This window comes from Chiloscyllium punctatum, chromosome 37 (genome assembly GCF_047496795.1).
Source record: "Chiloscyllium punctatum isolate Juve2018m chromosome 37, sChiPun1.3, whole genome shotgun sequence".
NCBI lineage: Eukaryota > Metazoa > Chordata > Chondrichthyes > Orectolobiformes > Hemiscylliidae > Chiloscyllium > Chiloscyllium punctatum.
In genome coordinates this window covers 51,694,578-51,706,027 of record NC_092775.1, presented here as the reverse complement: position 1 = coordinate 51,706,027, position 11,450 = coordinate 51,694,578, and positions in this window count along the sequence as shown.

Genomic DNA, 11,450 nt, shown 5'->3' with positions numbered 1-11,450 from the left:
TTGCATGCAATTCTGGTCTCCTTCTTATCAGAAAGATGTTGTGAAACTTGGAAGGGTTCAGAAAAGATTTACAAGGGTGTTGCCAGGGTTGGAGGATTTGAACTATAGGGAGAGGTTGAACAGGCTGGGGCTGTTTTCCTTGGAGCATGAGGGGTGACCTCATAGAGGTTTACAAAATCATGAGGGGCATGGATAGGGTAAATAGGCAAAGTCTTTTCCCTGGGGTCAGGGAGTCCAGAACTAGAGGGCATAGATTTAGGGTGAGAGAGGAAAGATATAAAAGAGACTTAGGGAGCAACTTTTTCACACAGAGGGTGGTACATGTATGGTATGAGCTGCCAGATGATATGGTGGAGGCGAGTCCAATTGCAACATTTAAAAGGCATCTGGATGGCTAAAATAATTAGGAAGGGTTTGGAGAGATATGGGCCGGGTGCTGGCAGGTGGGACTAGATTGGGTTGGGTTATCTGGTCGGCATGGACGGGTTGGACCGAAGGGTCTGTTTCCATGTTGTACATCTCTGTGACTCTTTGATCTGAGGTCAGGTGAAGTCTGAGACGGTTATATTCTCAGGTCACATTATACAGCACAGTATAGGCGTTTCAGCCCTCAACGTTGCGTTGACTTTTTATTGTACTCTAAGATCAAACTAACCTTCATACCCTTTATATTATTATCATATGATGATATAATGAGAATATCTCTGAAAAGAGTACTGACTGTAATACAACATCCATCACTTTTCCAAACCGTATTGCAAACAATATACAAGTTATATGTAAGCAACTGTAGTGACTTGATAAGTATCCAAACAGGTAAAATACAGTTTACAAGATTGTCATTTCAAACTTCAATGTCATGCTTTTAGGTTCTGACAACTTGACTGATCTGGTGATCGTACAATCAGTTGAAGCGGTATGGGTTGTTCTCTATCACATGTGTTTGACAATTTAATTGTCTTGATTCTCATTGCTTTCACTCAACATTATTGAATATCATCGTCAGAAGATTCTTCCTCATTGACATCATGTGTAACTGATATGCACCATACATCGATCTGAACTAGATTCTCTTCCTTCTCAATGTAATGCCATGATCAGTAACAACTTTGTATGATTCAGGCTGATTCTATTTTCTGGAAACCTTTGCCAGTATTGAAGTGTTTGTATTTCCAACTTGTGCCCTCTGCCCGGTGAGCAGTTTTTGTTGTTTTCCACCTGCTCACTGGCCATGCATCTCTTTCACTCTCCTCTGCTTTTGAAGAGGAATATCCTGCCCTGTGAATGGTGAACTGACTGAATCCTGAACAAGCTGCTCTACAGTAATTGGGCTCTGGGTTCCCAAACCCTGGTAATGTGTTGTTGGATGTAGTGCTGTCACCAATCCTCATTTCTACACTGAGCCTATCCAATGTTTAGTGGCAGTGGTTAAATTATCGGTGAGTCATAACAGGAAAAGACATCAGTGGATGGTTGTACCGCAATGAGACAAGGTTACTGTGGTGTTACTGCACAGACAAGGTATTGCTGCGCCATTCTGTTGAAGTGCTTTATCCATTTCCATTGTGTGGCAACTGTCATGCACAGTGATATCTCCAAACATGAGCAGACAATAAGACTGCGCTGTGTGACTAGCATTTTTACAGACAGCCGATAGGGGGATGAGTCTTCAGTTCTCTCCTCCTCTGTAATTCTGATGGTGATAAACCACACTGGACTGAGGTGGTCCTGTCAATTAATAAAGCTGTATTTTCCTTCCAAAGGGATTGGATGATCTGGACCCCATGCTGAGTTTCCTCATTAGACTGTGCATGCCGTGGAGAGCTAGTTACATGATCCAATTCAGAGATGTCTGCAAACTGCCCACAAGACATGAGAATAAATGGTGGCCTGCCATAACCATGTCAGGGAACTCATGACAGCCAACGTTCATTGCAAGACTCTGAAGATTACCTCTATTGTAGCACGAGCCACCATAACACAAGGCCAACAAAACAATGAGGCTGTCGGTCACATATAGTCTGTTTCTGCTCATTCTCACCAGCTGGTTAGGAAAGCGTTGGGAAATAATGACACTCTGTCTGCTCAAGGCTGGGAATTGTTACACGAGTACAAGCATATGATTGGTAAGTCTATTTCAGTAGACCATTTTGGATTTACAGTGATCATGGGCACTGGTTTGAGAATAGGATTCTACATGAGCATTTTAAGGTCTATGGCAGTGCCAGCAGCCACACCAGCTCTGAAGATCCAGATGGTATTGAGCAGTACAAATGATTCAACTGTACTCAGCATGACTGTCAGCGTACCTTGCCTTCTCACAGAAAACAGAAACGGACTGAGTAACATCTGAAGCTGGTTTATGCTTATGGCCAGAGCTACAAATTCATCCAAAGGCTTTTCTCCACACTATCTTCTCTGTGAATGAGATCGAGTCCAGCTGAGTGAGGGGAATGTGGCGTAGTCTGAGGGGAGCTGTCCAAGCGAACAGCAGCAGCATGGAATAAGAATAAAACTCACTGAGCCCAGGGAAGTGAGTATAAAACTCACTGAGCCCAGGGGAGTGAGTATAAAACTCACTGAGACCAGGGGAGTGAGTATAAAACTCACTGAGCCCAGGGGAGTGAGTATAAAACTCACTGAGCTCGGAGAGTGAGTATAAAACTCACTGAGCACTCACGGAGTGAGTATAAAACTCACTGAGCTCGGGGAGTGAGTATAAAACTCACTGAGCCCAGCGGAGTGAGTATAAAACTCACAGAGCACTCATGGAGTGAGAATAAAACTCACTGAGCACTCAGGGAGGGACTATTAAACTCACTGAGCCCGGGGAGTGAGTATAACATTCAATGAGCACGGGGAGTGAGTATAAAACTCACTGAGCTCAGGGGAGTGAATATAAAACTCACTGTGCCCAGGGGAGTGAGTAAAAAACTCACTGAGCCTGTGGCATGAGTATAAAACTCACTGAGCTCGGGGAGTGAGTATAAAACTCACTGAGCACTCGGGGAGTGAGTATAAAACTCACTGAGCTCAGGGGAGTGAGTATAAAACTCACTGAGCCCAGGGGAGTGAGTATAAAACTCACTGAGCTCGGGAACTGAGTATAAAACTCACTGAGCCTGGGGAAGTATGTATAAATCTCATTGACCCTGGGGGAGTAAGTATAAAAGTCATGGAGAACAAGGGAATGAGTACAAAACTCAATGAGCCCGGTGAGTGAGTATAAAACTCACTGACCCCGGGGAGTGAGTATAAAACTCACTGAGCACTCGGGGAGTGAGTATAAAACTCACTGAGCACTCGGGGAGTGAGTATAAAACTCACTGAGCCAAGGGAGTGAGTATAAAACACACTGACCTCGGGGAATGAGTATAAAACTCAATGGGCCTAGGGGAGTGAGTATAAAACTCACTGAGGCTGGGGAATGAGTAGAAAGCTCACTGAGCCGAGGGGAGTGAGTATAAAACTCACTGAGCACTCGGGGAGCAAGTATAAAACTCCCTGAGCCCAGGGGAGTGAGTATAAAACACACTGAGCCTGTGGCATGAGTATAAAACTCACTGAGCACTCGGGGAGTGAGTATAAAACTCACTGAGTTCGGGGAGTGAGTGTAAAACTCACTGAGCCCAGGAGAGTGAGCATAAAACTCACTGAGCACTCGGGGAGCAAGTATAAAACTCACTGAGCTCGGGGAGTGAGTGTAAAACTCACTGAGCCCAGGAGAGTGGGTATGAAACTCACTGAGCACTCGGGGAGTGAGTATAAAACTCACTGAGCTTGGGGAGTGAGTGTAAAACTCACTGAGCCAAGGAGAATGAGTATAAAACTCACTGAGCCCAGGAGAATGAGTATAAAACTCACTGAGCCCAGGAGAGTGAGTATAAAACTCACTGAGCACTCGGGGAGCAAGTATAAAACTCACTGAGCCCAGGGGAGTGAGTATAAAACACACTGAGCCTGTGGCATGACTATAAAACTCACTGAGCAAATGGGGAGTGAGTATAAAACTCACTGAGCCGAGAGGAGTGATTATAAAAATCAATGAGCACTCGGGGAGTGCGCATAAAACTCACTGAGCCCGGTGAGTGAGTTTAAAACTCACTGATCCTGGGGCATGATTATAAAACTCACTGAGTACTCATGGAGTGAGAATACAACTCACTGAGCTCGGGGAGTGAGTCTAAAACTCACTGAGCCCAGGGGAGTGAGTATAAAACACACTGAGCACTCGGGGAGTGAGTATAAAACTCACTGAGCACTCGGGGAGTGAGTATAAAACTCACTGAGCCAAGGGAGTGAGTATAAAACACACTGACCTTGGGGAATGAGTATAAAACTCAATGGGCCTAGGGGAGTGAGTATAAAACTCACTGAGTCCGGTGAGTGAGTACAAAACTCACTGAGCTCGGGGAGTGCGTATAAAACTCAATGAGCACTCGGGGAGCAAGTATAAAACTGACTGAGCCGAGGGGAGTGAGCATAAAACTCACTGAGCCTGGGCAGTGAGTATAAAACTCACTGAGGCTGGGGAATGAGTAGAAAGCTCACTGAGCCGAGGGGAGTGAGTATAAAACTCACTGAGCACTCGGGGAGCAAGTATAATATTCCCTGAGCCCAGGGGAGTGAGTATAAAACACACTGAGCCTGTGGCATGAGTATAAAACTCACTGAGCACTCGGGGAGTGAGTATAAAACACACGGAGCCTGTGGCATGAGTATAAAACTCACTGAGCACTCGGGGAGTGAGTATAAAACTCACTGAGCTCGGGGAGTGAGTGTAAAACTCACTGAGCCCAGGAGAGTGAGCATAAAACTCACTGAGCACTCGGGGAGCAAGTATAAAACTCACTGAGCTCGGGGAGTGAGTGTAAAACTCACTGAGCCCAGGAGAGTGGGTATGAAACTCACTGAGCACTCGGGGAGTGAGTATAAAACTCACTGAGCTTGGGGAGTGAGTGTAAAACTCACTGAGTCAAAGAGAATGAGTATAAAACTCACTGAGCACTCGAGGAGTGAGTATAAAACACACTGAGCACTTGGGGAGCAAGTATAAAACTCACTGAGCCCAAGGGAGTGGCTATGAAACTCACTGTGCCCAGGAGAGTGAGTATAAAACACACTGAGCACTTGGGGAGTGAGTGTAAAACTCACTGAGCACTCGGGGAGCAAGTATAAAACTCACTAAGCTTGGGGCATGAGTATAAAACACACTGAGCCGAGGGGAGTGAGTATAAAGCTCACTGAGCTCGGGAGTGAGTATAAAACACACTGAGGCAAGGGGAGTGAGTATAAAACTCACTGAGCTCGGGGACTGCGTATAAAACTCACTGAGCACTCGGGGAGTGAGTATAAAACTCACTGAGCACTCGGGGAGTGAGTATAAAACTCACTGAGCTCGGGGAGTGAGTGTAAAACTCACTGAGCCCAGGAGAGTGAGTATAAAACTCACTGAGCACTCGGCGAGCAAGTATAAAACTCACTGAGCCCAGGGGAGTGAGTATAAAACACACTGAGCCTGAGGCATGAGTATAAAACTCACTGAGCACTCGGGCAGTGAGTATAAAACTCACTGAGCACTCGGGGAGCAAGTATAAAACTCACTGAGCCGAGAGGAGTAAGTACAAAACTCACTGAGCACTTGGAGAGTGAGTATAAAATTCACTGAGCAATTGGGGAGTGAGTATAAAACTCACTGACCACTCGGGGAGCAAGTATAAAACTCACTGAGCCAAGAGGAGTGATTATAAAACTCAATGAGCACTCGGGGAGTGCGCATAAAACTCACTGAGCCCGGTGAGTAAGTTTAAAACTCACTGAGCCCAGGGGAGTGAGTATAAAACTCAATGAGCCCAGGGGAGTGAGTATAAAACTCACTGAGCCCGGGGAGTGAGTTTAAAACTCACTGAGCCCAGGGGAGTGAGTATAAAACTCAATGAGCCAGGGGAGTGAGTATAAAACTCACTGAGCCCGGGGAGTGAGTTTAAAACTCACTGAACCCAGCGGAGTGAGTATAAAACTCAATGAGCCCAGGGGAGTGAGTATAAAACTCACTGAGCCCAGGGGAGTGAGTATAAAACTCACTGAGCCCAGGGAGTGAGTATAAAACTCACTGAGCCCGGGGAGTGAGTATAAAACTCAATGAGCCCAGGGGAGTGAGTATAAAACACACTGAGCCCAGGAGAGTGAGTATAAAACTCACTGAGCCCAGGGACTGAGTATAGAACTCACTGAGCCCGGGGAGTGAGTATAAAACTCACTGAGTCCAGGGAGTGAGTATAAAACTCACTGAGCCCAGGGAGTGAGTATAAAACTCACTGAGCCCAGGGGAGTGAGTATAAAACACACTGAACTCGGGGAATGAGTATAAAACTCAATGGGCCCGGGGAGTGAGTATAAAACTCGCAGAGCACTCATGGAGTGAGTATAAAACTCACCGAGCCTGGGGAGTGAGAATAAAACTCACTGAGGCGAGGGGAGTGAGTATAAAACTCACTGAGCACTCGGGGAGTGAGAATAAAATAAACTGAGCCCAGGGGAGTGAGTATAAAACTCACTGAGCACTCGGGGAGCAAGTATAAAACTCACTGAGACCAGGGGAGTGAGTATAAAACTCACTGAGCACTCGGAGAGCAAGTATAATCCTCACTGAGCCCAAGGGAGTGGGTATGAAACTCACTGAGCCCAGGAGAGTGAGTATAAAACACACTGAGCACTTGGGGAGTGAGTGTAAAACTCACTGAGCACTCGGGGAGAAAGTATAAAACTCATTAAGCTTGGGGCATGAGTATAAAACACACTGAGCCCGGGAGTGAGTATAAACACACTGAGCCGAGGGGAGTGAGTATAAATCTCACTGAACTCGGGAGTGAGTATAAAACACACTGAGGCGAGGGGAGTGAGTATAAAACTCACTGAGCACTCGGGGAGCAAGTAAAAAAACTCACTGAGCCCAGGGGAGTGGGTATGAATCTCACTGAGCACTCAGGGAGTGAGTATAAAACTCACTGAGCTCGAGGAGTGAGTGTAAAACTCACTGAGCCCAGGAGAGTGAGTATAAAACTAACTGAGCACAGGAGAGTGAGTATAAAACTCACTGAGCCTGTGGCATGAGTATAAAACTCACTGAGCACTCGGGGAGTGAGTATAAAACTCACTGAGCGCTTGGAGAGTGAGTATAAAACTCACTGAGCACTCGGGGAGCAAGGATAAAATTCACTGAGCCAAGAGGTGTGATTATAAAACTCAGTGAGCACTCGGGGAGTGCGCATAAAACTCACTGAGCCCGGTGAGTGAGTTTAAAACTCACTGATCCTGAGGCATGTTTGTCAAACTCACTGAGTACTCATGGAGTGAGTATAAAACTCACTGAGCCTGGGGAGTGAATATAAAACTCACTGAGCTCATGGAGTGAGAATACAACTCACTGAGCTCGGGGAGTGAGTCTAAAACTCACTGAGCCCAGGGGAGTGAGTATAAAACACACTGAGCCCAGGGAGTGAGCATAAAACTCACTGAGCCCAGGGAGTGAGTATTAAACTCACTGAACCCAGGGCAGTGAGTATAAAACACACTGACCTTGGGGAATGAGTATAAAACTCAATGGGCCCGGGGAGTGAGTATAAAACTCGCAGAGCACTCACGGAGTGAGTATAAAACTCACCGAGCCTGGGGAGTGAGTATAAAACTCACTGTGTCTGGGTAATGAGTATAAAACTCACTGAGCCTGGGAATGAGTATAAAACTCACTGAGCTCATGGAGTGAGAATAAAAAACTCACTGAGCCCAGGAGAGTGAGTATAAAACTCACTGAGCACTTGGGGGGTGAGTATAAAACTCACTGAGCTCGGGGAGTGAGTGTAAAACACACTGAGCCCTGGGGTGAGTATAAAACTCACTGAACACTCGAGGACTGCGTATAAAACTCACTTAGCACTCGGGGAGCAAGTATAAAACTCACTCAGCCCAGGGGAGTGGGTATGAAACTCACTGAGCACTCGGGGAGTGAGCATTGTCGACAGGAGTAGTGCCAGAGGACTGGAGGCTAGCAAACGTGGTTCCCTTGTTCAAGAAGGGGAGTAGGGATAATCCTAGTAACTATAGGCCAGTGAGTCTCACTTCTGTTGTGGGCAAAGTCTTAGAGAGAATTGTAAGGGATAGGATTTATGCACATCTGGATAAGAGTGATGTGATCAAGGATAGTCAGCATGGTTTTGTGAAGGGCAGGTCGTGCCTCACAAACCTTATTGAATTCTTTGAGAAGGTGACTAAGGAGGTAGATGAGGGGAAAGCGGTAGATGTGGTATATATGGATTTTAGTAAGGCGTTTGATAAGGTCCCCCATGGTAGGCTACTGCAGAAAATACAGAGATATGGCATTGAAGGTGAGTTGGAGGTTTGGATTAGGAATTGGCTCTCTGGAAGAAGACAGAGGGTAGTAGTTGATGGCAAAGGTTCATCTTGGAGTGCCGTCACTAGCGGTGTTCCGCAAGGATCTGTTTTGGGACCATTGCTGTTTGTCATTTTTATAAATGACCTGGAGGAAGGGTTAGAAGGTTGGGTGAGCAAGTTTGCGGATGATACGAAAGTCGGAGGAGTTGTAGACAGTGAGGAAGGATATGGCAGGTTACAGCGGGATATAGAGAAGCTGCAGAGCTGGGCAGAAAGGTGGCAAATGGAGTTCAATGTAGCTAAGTGTGAAGTGATTCACTTTGGTAAGAGTAATAAAAAGATGGATTACTGGGCTAATGGTAGACTACTTGGTAGTGTGGAAGAGCAGAGGGATCTTGGTGTCCATGTACACAGATCTCTGAAAGTTGCCACCCAGGTAAATAGTGCAGTGAAGAAGGCATATGGCGTACTGGCTTTTATTGGTAGAGGAATTGAGTTCCGGAGTCCTGAGGTCATGCTGCAGTTGTATAAGACTCTGGTGCGGCCGCATCTGGAATATTGTGTGCAGTTTTGGTCGCCATACTATAGGAAGGATGTGGAGGCACTGGAACGGGTGCAGAGGAAGTTTACCAGGATGTTGCCTGGTATGGTAGGAAAATCCTATGAGGAAAGGCTGAGGCACTTGGGGTTGTTTTCATTGGAGAAAAGAAGGTTTAGGGGTGATTTGATAGAGGTGTACAAGATGATTAGGGGGTTAGATCGAGTTGACAGTGAGAACCTTTTTCCACGTATGGAGTCAGCTATTACAAGGGGGCATAGCTTTAAATTAAGGGGGGGTAGATATAGGACTGATGTTAGGGGTAGGTTCTTCACTCAGCGAGTCGTAAGTTCATGGAATGCCCTGCCAGTAGCAGTAGTGGACTCTCCCTCTTTATGGGTATTTAAGCGGGCATTGGATAGGTATATGCAGGATAGTGGCTTAGTGTAGGTTAGGGGTGCTTTGATCGGCGCAACATCGAGGGCCGAAGGGCCTGTACTGCGCTGTAATGTTCTATGTTCTATGATCTATAAAACTCACTGAGCTCGGGGAGTGAGCATAAAACTCACAGAGCAATCCGGGGAGCAAGTATAAAACTCACTGAGCCCAGTGGAGTGATTATAAAACTCACTGAGCACTAGGGGACTGAGCATAAAACTCATTGAGCCTGGGGCATGAGTATAAAACTCACTGAGCACTCGGGGAATGAGTATAAAACACACTGAGGCGAGGGGAGTGAGCATAAAACTCACTGAGCACTCGGGGAGCAAGTAAAAAACTCACTGAGCCCAGGGGAGTGGGTATGAAACTCACTGAGCACTCAGGGAGTGAGTATAAAACTCACTGAGCTCGGGGAGTGAGTGTAAAACTCACTGAGCCCAGGAGAGTGAGTATAAAACTAACTGAGCACAGGAGAGTGAGTATAAAACTCACTGAGCCTGTGGCATGAGTATAAAACTCACTGAGCACTCGGGGAGTGAGTATAAAACTCACTGAGCGCTTGGAGAGTGAGTATAAAACTCACTGAGCACTCGGGGAGCAAGGATAAAATTCACTGAGCCAAGAGGTGTGATGATAAAACTCAGTGAGCACTCGGGGAGTGCGCCTAAAACTCACTGAGCCCGGTGAGTGAGTTTAAAACTCACTGATCCTGAGGCATGTTTATCAAACTCACTGAGTACTCATGGAGTGAGTATAAAACTGACTGAGCCTGGGGAGTGAATATAAAACTCACTGAGCTCATGGAGTGAGAATACAACTCACTGAGCTCGGGGAGTGAGTCTAAAACTCACTGAGCCCAGGGGAGTGAGTATAAAACACACTGAGCCCAGGGAGTGAGCATAAAACTCACTGAGCCCAGGGAGTGAGTATTAAACTCACTGAACCCAGGGCAGTGAGTATAAAACACACTGACCTCGGGGAATGAATATAAAACTCAATGGGCCCGGGGAGTGAGTATAAAACTCACAGAGCACTCATGGAGTGAGTATAAAACTCACCGAGCCTGGGGAGTGAGTATAAAACTCACTGTGCCTGGGTAATGAATATAAAACTCACTGAGCCTGGGAATGAGTATAAAACTCACTGAGCTCATGGAGTGAGAATAAAAAACTCACTGAGCCCAGGAGAGTGAGTATAAAACTCACTGAGCACTTGGGGGGTGAGTATAAAACTCACTGAGCACATGGGGGGTGAGTGTAAAACTCACTGAGCTCAGGGAGTGAGTATAAAACACACTGAGCCCTGGGGTGAGTATAAAACTCACTGAACACTCGAGGACTGCGTATAAAACTCACTTAGCACTCGGGGAGCAAGTATAAAACTCACTCAGCCCAGGGGAGTGGGTATGAAACTCACTGAGCACTCGGGGAGTGAGCATAAAACTCACTGACCTCGGGGAGTGAGCATAAAACTCACAGAGCACTCCGGGGAGCAAGTATAAAACTCACTGAGCCCAGGGGAGTGATTATAAAACTCACTGAGCACTAGGGGACTGAGCATAAAACTCATTGAGCCTGGGACATGAGTATAAAACTCACTGAGCACTCGGGGAGTGAGTATAAAACACACTGAGCTTGGGGAGTGAGTATAAAACTCACTGAGCCCGCGGAGTGAGTATAAAATTCACTGCGCACTCGGGCAGTGAGCATAAAACTCACTGAGCCGAGGGGAGTAAGTATAAAACTCACTGAGCACTCGGAGAGCAAGAATAAAACTCACTGAGCACTCGGGGAGCAAGAATAAAACTCACTGAGCTCGGGGAGTAAGTATAAAACAAACTGAGCTTGGGGAGTGATTATAAAAATCACTGAGCATGGGGAGTGCGAATAAAACTCACTGAGCCCAAGGGAGTGGGTATGAAACTCACTGAACCCAAGAAAGTGAGTATAAAACAAACTGAGCACTTGGGGAGTGAGTGTAAAACTCACTGAGCACTTGGGGAGCAAGTATAAAACTCACTGAGCCCAAGGGAGTGGGTATGAAACTCACTGTGCCCAGGAGAGTGAGTATAAAACACACT